Source organism: Athene cunicularia, assembly GCF_003259725.1.
Source record: "Athene cunicularia isolate RWA chromosome 2 unlocalized genomic scaffold, athCun1 chr2_part1, whole genome shotgun sequence".
NCBI classification, from domain to species: Eukaryota; Metazoa; Chordata; class Aves; order Strigiformes; family Strigidae; genus Athene; species Athene cunicularia.
In genome coordinates, this window is record NW_020799095.1 from 122,042,025 (window position 1) to 122,052,045 (window position 10,021).

General features: G+C 35.3%; 1 long non-coding RNA gene across 1 annotated transcript in view; it reads right to left on the minus strand.

Annotated features, from left to right (window-relative positions):
• Window positions 1–9,105, minus strand: part of LOC113477069 — a 59,237-nt gene extending 50,132 nt beyond the window's left edge. Inside the window, exon 1 of the long non-coding RNA XR_003397838.1 lies at window positions 9,036–9,105. This is a non-coding gene — a long non-coding RNA (uncharacterized LOC113477069). The remainder of the gene's footprint in view (window positions 1–9,035) is intronic.
• Between the last annotated feature and the right edge of the window lie 916 nt (window positions 9,106–10,021).

Sequence of the window (10,021 nt, forward strand, 5' to 3'; positions counted from 1 at the left end):
CCACAGAACATCTTCATCATTATTTTTCCTTATATTTTGGATATTATATTTATCCATGTATTTCATTTAAATGCTCCAACAATAGCTGTAACCCTACCACAATAACAGGTGTAACTTCACCACAGTAAACTAAAAATGTATCTGTGTTGGGTTTTTTTTCTTTTACTGCATACATTATATCTTTCTGAAGCAACTGGAATTTTTCTAGCAACATGGCCTATTAATTAAGTATATATTTTTTTAAAGCTAGTTTTCTAATTGCCTATTGCTGCACTGGTGCTATTTCTCACAATGTCTCTTCTGAGCTGGAAGATGCTCTTTTGTGCATGGTATATACATTTTGCTGACTACTGCTGTTGGTACAATTCTTTGTAGTTATGCTACCATTTCACAGACATCAACATTAGTTGATCCTCTGATGACTGGTGTGATTTTGGCAACGTGACTCCATGGACTCCAAATTTGAGCTTTGCTTCCCCTTTTTGTTTCAGATTCTCTTTTCTGTTTGGGGATTCTTTTTTTTTTTTTTTTTTTTTTTTGTATTCTCTTGTATTCATGCTATACAAGAACTTAACTTTCTTCAATAAGTTTTCATGTGGGTTGACAAATTTCCTTTGCTTGGCAAATTTTAATTACTTCAACAAAAATTACTTCTTTGTGTTTGAGATCTAGGAGTAGTCACAACCTGATCTTTCATAAAACCCCCAGCATTCTTGCATCATTAGGTCAGCTGTATCTTTTTTTATCTTGCTTTTATACAGATTTTAAAAGGTTTATTTTATGTATACCATTCTAGTTTTTCAATTTACGAAAAAAAAAAATAAAATTTTTTAAAAAAACAAAACCAAGTGCATATAAATTGTTCTGCGCATTCCTAGAGGAGTCAATAACTCAAGGTAGGCAGCTTTCAAGCTTTTTGTCACAAATACCACTCTGTACTTCCCAACTTTTCTTTGCTGCTGCTGGCTCATTATGATTTTTTACACTGTAAGCCGGTGTGACAGCTGCATCCATGCTAGGTGAGTCAACAGCATTGTGGTTCAGGCATCACCGACATGGGCCTGACTGAAACCAGCCCTGCTTTGCCAACCATGAACACTGTGCTGGGCTGCACCTTATCAGGAATTAAGAATTCTAGGCCCTGTCTTAACAGGAGCTAACAGTACCAGTCTGAGCTGGGACTAGACAGAATTAAAACTGCTACAGCTGTACACCTGCACATACACCAAAGGCGGAGGGGGGTGTAAGGTGTGGTGTGTTTGACTATGAGTCAAGACTTTATGCTCTAAAAGTCTGAAGCCCCTCCAAGCCCACTGAGCTCTCTTGTTTGGCAGCAGGCTGCACAGCCGCAATCTCCTCCTTGAGCGGGGCTGCCTCTCAAAGCTACTGCTCAAGCCTGAGACCCCTTACCCAGCATCTGATATCTATGAAAAGGCGACATTTTACATTAGACCTAAATACATACTGCATGCTAGTGACATGTATATATACCCAGCTATAGCTTAATTATTAGAAGTGTAGTAAGTAGTAGACTGTTCGATTGCTGTCTAAATCATTAAATCATCAGCTAATCACCATCTAAATTATAATTTAAATAATCATTTAAATCATTGTCAAATCATTCTCAAATCATTGTTAAATTATTCCTTAATTACCATTTGATTACTATTTGATTTTCATTTAATCATCAATTAATTATCATTTGATCATCATGCAATCATTTACAAAATCCTTTCAGTTAACACCATAGCGATGACTTCTCTTTATAATTCACCTGAGACAGATAGGCATTTATTTTCAACAGACTCATAATTCACCTTCTCTTACTTTACTAGACGTCCCAGGAGGAAAAAAAAAAAAAAATCTTAATCCAAAATATGAATTTATAGTGCATGTTGCTACCAGACAGAAAGGTCTGTTTTCCATGATTATTTTGCTCATTTTCCTCAGGCTCACATACAAAGGTTAGCAGTAAAATATAGATTCTGATGCACGTAAAACCTTCAGAATAATAAAGCACTGGATCTACAAAGTTCAAGACAGACAAGGCATCCACTGTAAAAATATTCATGCAAAGTGTTCAGACAATACATGCATTGTAAGTCAAACAAGGGAGGAAAGAAACAGAGTTGCCCAGTCCATTCTAAGAGAAAAAACATTCTATTGTTTTCCCATGGCATTGTTAGAGACAAAGAACGCTGAGTAAGTGATGAACTTAGCTTTTCTGTGATTAAGTGCACCAGCTGTATTTCCAAATTTCAACAGTCAACTGGACGATTTTCAGTAATGTTTGTAATTAAACATTTGCCTTAATTCATCCGTGATGCTCTTTCACATAAAACAGATTTGAATAGCCACATACAGCAGCTACCTATTCTACAAGTGAGAGTTTTTTAATGTCATGTTTCTTCAAATCAACATCATTTGAGATATCAGGCATCACTGAAATTATGCTTATGGGATATGACACATCATAAATTAATGTAAAACAGCCTAAAAAATACCCCTGTGCTGAGTCTCTTTATAACATGTTACTGGAATTATCAAAATAGGCTAGAACTTTCCTATAAAATCAGGAGAAACAGCTCTTCCCAAAGAACTGTTTCTCTGGAGAGTGAATAAACAGAGAAATGGAAGAAGTCAAACCTGGCTACACAGGAGAAATAACTTTGGTAGGAAATGTTCCCAACACAAATAGGTTTTACAAATTATTCACATTAACATACAGACAAATATTGCATCATATTATTCTATCAAGACTATTTCTTTTTAGTTTTAGTTTCCTCAGCTGAAGAACCAAAAAAACAAAGACTGTAAAGCTCCCTGGTAACTTCTAAGGAGAAACATCTTTCCTTCAAGAGGAAAAATGGCTACATTTAATTAGCTGAAGATATGCTGGTTCCAAGGCGTGTTTTTCATAGGCAGGAGATCCTTCCACTGTAACACTCATATAAATGTTTCCTTCCCTGAGGCTGTATTCAATTTAGAACTGGAATAATGAAGAGTCAATAGAGGCCTGACAGGGACAGGCACACATGGATAAAGTTTTGCCCTGTCATTGTTTTATTTCTGGTGAAGCTTTGAGAAAACTTTAGGAAAAGCTTTAAATACACACCCAGCCATCATATCTACCTAGAATAGCAAGCTCAAGCAGACTTTTCCAGCAGATTCCAAACATTTAGAGGCCAAACCCCTATCAAAAATACAGAAGCAATCTGAATGCCACTACCTTCCACAAAAATAAAGATTGATTCAGGCTTGTCTCTTCTTCCCAGGACAGACTAAATATCTATGCCAATGCTTAAGTGATGCATTGCTGAAAAAAACCTTCGAATTACAGATGACACTTAATTAGTTAAACCAACCACTTGAAGGGGTAAAGTGAGACCTTCCTTCTGATTTGCTGCCCCTTGAAATAACACAGTCATATCATGTCTTATCTGATGTTCATTACATCGAATAAAATCAGACAATTATCGAATTCTTAAGGTTTAATAACTAAAATTAAAACTCTTCATACATAATTGGATGACACAAGCAAAATGAAAGGACATTCAAATTTGGTTAATTTTTCCTTAAAATAAAATTGATACAAACCTATTCTGCTTAATCATATACTACAGGAGGGGATCTTGTTCATAGCAAAGTCTCATCAATAGTGAAATTTGATGTGTATTGAAAAAAGTGATTACAGAAGCCACAAAATTTAGGGTTTTGGTAGAAGATAATACAGTTCATAATTCTTCCTTCTTTTTGTGAATTGTTAGAAATTTGAGATGAGATTGGTTCATTATTTATATTTATATCCTCTACAAAAAACACCTCCCAAAGCTATCATCTCTCAGAATGCTGTTTGAACAGATTTGTATGTCATAAGGAGCAAGCATTCAACAATCTTTTGATAACTGCTCTCCATCTGGAAATGAAGACCAGCTCTACAATATTGTTTTTCATTGCTGCAAAAATAGCAGCTGTCGAAAAACTTGAATTTAAACCGTAATGCAAATAGAATTTAGGGTGAAGAAAAAAAACCCAGTCATCTTATGATAAGCATTAGAGTGGGGAAAAACACCACACACTTAACAGGAAATAGAGTGGTTAAGGCACCCAAAACTCTCCGTTCAATTTCCAGCTTTGTCAGACTTTTTATTTGACCTTGCTAAAATTTCAGTGTGCTCCAGTTCTCCATTTGTAAAGCAGAAATGAAAGATGTCTTTTTCCTTTCTTCTGTGCATTCCTTCCCCTCTGTGCATTAATGATTCAGACTATATCTGAAATATACATATACACCTATATATACATTATATACACACTAATCACTTTGTATAGCTGCATGAGGCGAGTAACATGTTATGCTTTTTAGTGACACCAGTGCTGTCAGCATGAGTTAGCTGTTCTCCAGGCTGTAAAACAGAATTACTTTAGGGCTTAACTAAGCAGACACAAACTCTAGATGGAGTAGGCCTTAGGCAAAAGCCAAGGAGCTCTATGCTCAGTTAGTTTTTCCCAGGCCCTGATTTTAGGTATATGAGGAATTCTAAGGACAGTCGAGAATAAATAGTCTCTGGAAGGCCACTTCAGCTCAGACTTGAGGACAATTGAGATACTGAGGGTCAAAGTAAGGCAGAATGTAGATGGATCTTGGCTTTATTAGTATGTGTATGTGCAACATCCAAGACATTGTGAGGTCTGGACTTCTGAGAATTCCTTGCACCACAAGAAGTCAATAATTCTCACTAACAAAGATTATCAAAGTACCTTTACTTTCTGGTGCATATTTTACCTCACAACATGACTATGTGGGAGTTTTTATTGCAGATCAGGGAATCAAATTTAGAGTTTTGGTTCTATAGATTGAGCAGAGAGAGACATTGCCTACTCTGAGTTTTAGACAGTATCTCAAAGTTTGCCCAAGAGAGTTCTCTCTCAATAAAGATTGCAGCAATAATGACAAATCTCTTATCAATTTTGTCTCCTTTAAGATTAAAAGTACAAGTAACAAGTAGCTTAATAAAGACTGCTGTAGTTGTAAAATTAACAAAAGGACATTATCTGTTCAAAACATTCCCAGGTAAACAGCATTAAACACTTAAGGTGTAGAAATGTTGCTGTTGCTGTTCAGAAAAGGATTTTCCCTAATGTCTCATTTTCAGATAAATTTCTTTGACATTTCATAATTAAGTACTGTAAAGTCCATACTACAGTGATATGTTCCATTTTGGATGTAGTTTTAATTTAAAAAATGTTTTCTACAACAATTAATGGAAGATCATAAACCAAAGTCTCTTAGAGACATTTGAAATTAAATAAGTGTAAAATATGATAAGAGTTTATTCCCTATCTAAGGACAACTTTCAGCTGAAAAGCCCTGCAATATAGTGGCAATATATCTGCTAAATCCCTGAAAACTCAGATTCTTGAGCAAGCTAAAAAATGAATGGGATTATCAATGTATGCAGTAGTTGTTTTAAGAAAACAAAGGGAATTTTTAGGGGAAAAAACTCTAGGAAAACCAAGCTTCTGCTCTGTCCTTCCACCACTCTACCAAAATCTCAGAACCAGGAGTACTTCCAACTCCTGACTGACTTTTAACCTGCTGACTGTTTAGTCTTGTCCTTTCTTCATTTTTGTGGTCTCTTCCCACTTCTTTTAGGGTGGCCTTTAAAGTAGCTTTCTCAACTCCTGTCTTTACCTTCCTAGAGTTCTGTCCTTACTCTCCTTCTGTTGTCCTTCTATATCTTATTTCAACCATGGATCCATGGTCTCTCTTCAAAACATTTCTAGAATTGGGGGGGAGGCATTTCCTATTTAGCCATGCAATCAAAAATCTCATTTATGTTCTTATGAATTACCACAATGTCTTTTTTTGCCTTTGGCATATGCCCTGCTTGAGAAAGTCAGAGCACTGTTACAATGAACCTCATATCCCATCTGCAGTATTTATTTCAGTGCATTACTATATCTGTGGTTTCACATACAAACTTCTAGACCTAAGATGGGACATCTTCACAAGTCATCTCATTACCATCCCTATTCCCTTTATTTTTATGATGTCTATAAAAAATCAGTACTTAGATAAAGAAGTAGATAAAGAAGTACTTAAATAAAGAAGTAAAACACTAGATAAAGAATTTGTGTTATGATTCTTTAATATTGGGAAAGACAAGGACAGAATTACCCAACTGCATTCTACTACCCAGTGTCTTGATCCTTTGAATGTAAGTTGCATAGGAAAAATATCTTGGGTTTGTTGGCTCTTTTTGTACTGTGACTAGACTAATCAGATCCTGATCTAGGATCAAAGCTTTTTCGTGCTATGGTAATTCAAATCACATTTTTAACTGACATTTCTAGCAAAATTCCAATTTCAGAAAGGAGGTAGTTTTTATTATGTGTACTGATTATATTCTGTTCAAATAATAAAGAATAATATACAAAGAGTAGTTGTTTATGAAACTGAACTGAATAAAACTAACTTTGGGCATCAGCTTCACAGGTCTGATTTAGCCAAACTAGAAGTTGCAAGTTACAAGTCTGTACTATTCAGCTACTTATCCATTTAATTAGTCTTTTATTGCCTTGAGATAGCTAGTGTAGACTGTCCAAAGGCTCTTTTCACATGGAGCATGCTCTGCTGCTCCACTGTCATGTAATTTGATACTACCTCTGGAAGATACTGCCTCTGTGGATATTCAAGACTCATTTTATATAATTTTATCTGTCTGAGTGTTCATATCTCTACAAGTACAATGCAATTCCACACATCATAAAGTGTCAATGTTCCACTTATTGTAAAATTTTATTCCCCTGTTTATCACAGTAATATCTGAGCTCGTTCAAACAGCAACTTCTTCCTTGGTAATCCTTTATTTCTTGACTGGAGAAAAAATGTTTGCAGAAGGATTTTGTGAAAGTTGTACCTTCCATTCAGCTCTTGCTGAAATTCATATTATTTTTTCAGTCTCCTTTTTCTTCACATCCTACAAAACAATATCCCATTAACCTATTGTTGAGAAAGTAATCTCCAAAAGATTATTGTTTCTTGTGTTCCATGACTGACACACTTTGCTCTAGGAATATAATCAGACTCAAAGAAATCCAAAATGATAACGGAAGATTGGCTTTAAAGCGGGATTCCTATGGAGGCATTGAGTTTGTGACTGGGCAGGTACAGGAGCAGTTAGAGAATTTTCCAATATAACTCAGAAATTAAACAGCAAAATTAAACCAAAAAAATTACAAGGCAAATATTTTTTATAAAACTACATTTTGGAGGAAAAGATTCACTAGCACTGATACAGAATCACTAAAGTACTTGGTCTGGCAAAGAATAAGTATTTTTAAACAGAAGGCCCCAATACCCCCGCTGCATTAATCAAAACCACTGACCAGCTTTGGGCACAGCACGTATCAGTAACGAATTTGCTTCTTTTATTCTATAGGGAAATAAAAGGTCGCGACATACACCCACTTGTACAGCAATGAAAGGACTTCTCAGAAAATAGGCAGATGTCTTAACTGATGAAAAAATATTTCTAAGGATGACTATCAACGCACTCAAACTCCAAATGTCCAATATTGTCCTGACGGCACTAAAGACAGGAAGAATTACACTTGTACAGGAAAAGGCAGGAGCAGGGACCTAAATGAAAGTTTCACTAGATGATACCCAAAGAAACAACTGAGAACTGCAAATGCCTTGAAAACCAGGAGAACTGCATATGTTTAACTGCCACCTACTCACCAACATTTAAAGAACTACAAGCAACCCACAAACTTCTGTTATTTAGAAAACTAAGATTAGCCACCATCCAAAATTGATTTTTTAATTTTTTTTTTTAATTCTGAACTGAAAATTTTTGCTCAAGAATACTGAACAGAAAGAGATCCAGAAAGGGAAACAGGAAGCAAATACAAAATCAAAACAGGCATTCTTTAGTTTTAGAAATTGCTTCAAACAAAGTTTTAGAGGTGCTAGCATGTTACTGAGAAATCTGCCTAAAACCTGACTCATGGGTTGTGTTAGATTTGGGATTAGGAAAAGATGTATATTCTCTGGTCAAACAGACAGGTTTCTCATGTTTCTTGGCTGTTTTTAACTGTTTTGGCAGTGAACGATAACCTAAAGTATATAGGATCACTGTGGCACATTTTTGCTGTCAAATTCCCTGCATCTGCAAAGGCAGCAGGTTTTGGCAGCTCTTCATGGTCTTTGCTTCTCTCTTCCCTGTTATGCACTTCAGCTTTCAGTTGTAATATTTTCCTTTTTTTTTTTTTTATATTAAAGATCTTATCAGTGTTACAAGATGTTCTCTACTGCACTGCAAAATGAATAGTAGAAAGGGCAATCTTTTGGAAAAATCTCTTTTTAAAGGCTTGAACATAACAATAAGCACCTGGACTCACTGACTCCAGTCTTAAATGGGATCCTCCACTAAAACAAATGCGTAAGGGAAGAAATCTGAAAGAAAATCAGGATTAAAACTTTATAAAATTTTAAATCTGTATCAACAACAGTCAAAGTAATACAGTACATTAAATACTAAACATGACTGCAGGCTGAACTCCTAGATGTATTAGTAAGGCATCAAACGAAAAATGCAATGTGGACACTGCACACAGATATATACTAAGAATAGCCTATCTATTATTATAGGAGTTACCACTACTTTGGACTGGACTCTTACTCTTGATTATAACTTTACCAATTTTAACAATTTGACCTATAAATTTCAGAATTGTGCAAGCTTCAAAATTTACTTTAATGTATGAATTACTTTCATAAGAAAATTATTTTTTTCCAAAAATTATCAGGGTATCTCCAACCCAGAATAAAAACAAATCTGAAGAGCTCTCTTTAGTCCACATGCTTTGGATGAGAAACTGAACTAGCCACTCAGATTCAAACATATCTAAATTCTTAGAAGTCTGAAAGCTACACATGCTCAGAGAGAACTAGGGAGTTTAAGCAACAACCACTTTTAAGATCTCACTCTCACAAAGCATATGCCAGAGCAGATTCATTGACTACTCACCTGGTACCAGCTCTGGAAACCTGAAGTTTTCATGTCTTTTGTTCTCTTACAGCCAATTCCATCTGGCACCAGACTGCATGGAAGATAAAGACACAAAGTTCAAATGCAATGAAGACATGAGCAAGGAATGGGTTCTGTTAAGAGAAGTACATCACCTCAGGCTTTTCAGAAAGAGAGAAAGGGATATGGTGACAAGCCAAAATAACATGTAGCAGTTGTGAAGAGAAGAAGAGAAAGTGAGATTGAACTACAAAGCCTCTAATCTCTTTGTTCCACCATATATTATTAGGAAGTGGAAAATCCCACAGTCTGGAGAGGAGTTACATTGAATACTAAGAAAAAGAATCAAGAAAAACTAACATCTGTGGGGACTAGTATAAAAAACCTGAAGATAAGAATTAAGTTGAAGATCCAAGGGGATGAAAATATGCAGTCAGAAGAGGGCATGAACAATATATGCCAAGATTCTCCAATTTTTGCTTTCACACTGTTCACAAATATAATAGTTGTATGATCAACAGGTAAAGTATTACATCTCACTTCAGTATCATAGAATCATAGCATGGTTTGGGCTTGAATGGACCTTTATAGATCATCTAGCCCAATTTCCCCCCTCCCACAGGCAGGGACAACTTTCATTAGATCACTAGATATCCATTCACGTAAGTAAACATATTGAAGACCTATGTAGATATCTAATTGTCACATGACAGTATTTTATTTTTTTTTAGAAAATGAACAGATTCCACATACTACATCTAAAAATGTGAAAAATCTAAGGTTGACAAGTCAAGCACTCAGAAAACATTATAGCTAATGCCAGAACTGAGAACACTAATACAGTCTTAATTTATCCCCTTATGGCATATGCCTTATAACAGCATTACATTATTACAAGCTATTTTTCCCACTTGGAAGGATGCTTTATATTACAATGTTAGTAATGTATTTTTAAGCACAGAAAATGCTACTATGGGACTATTATT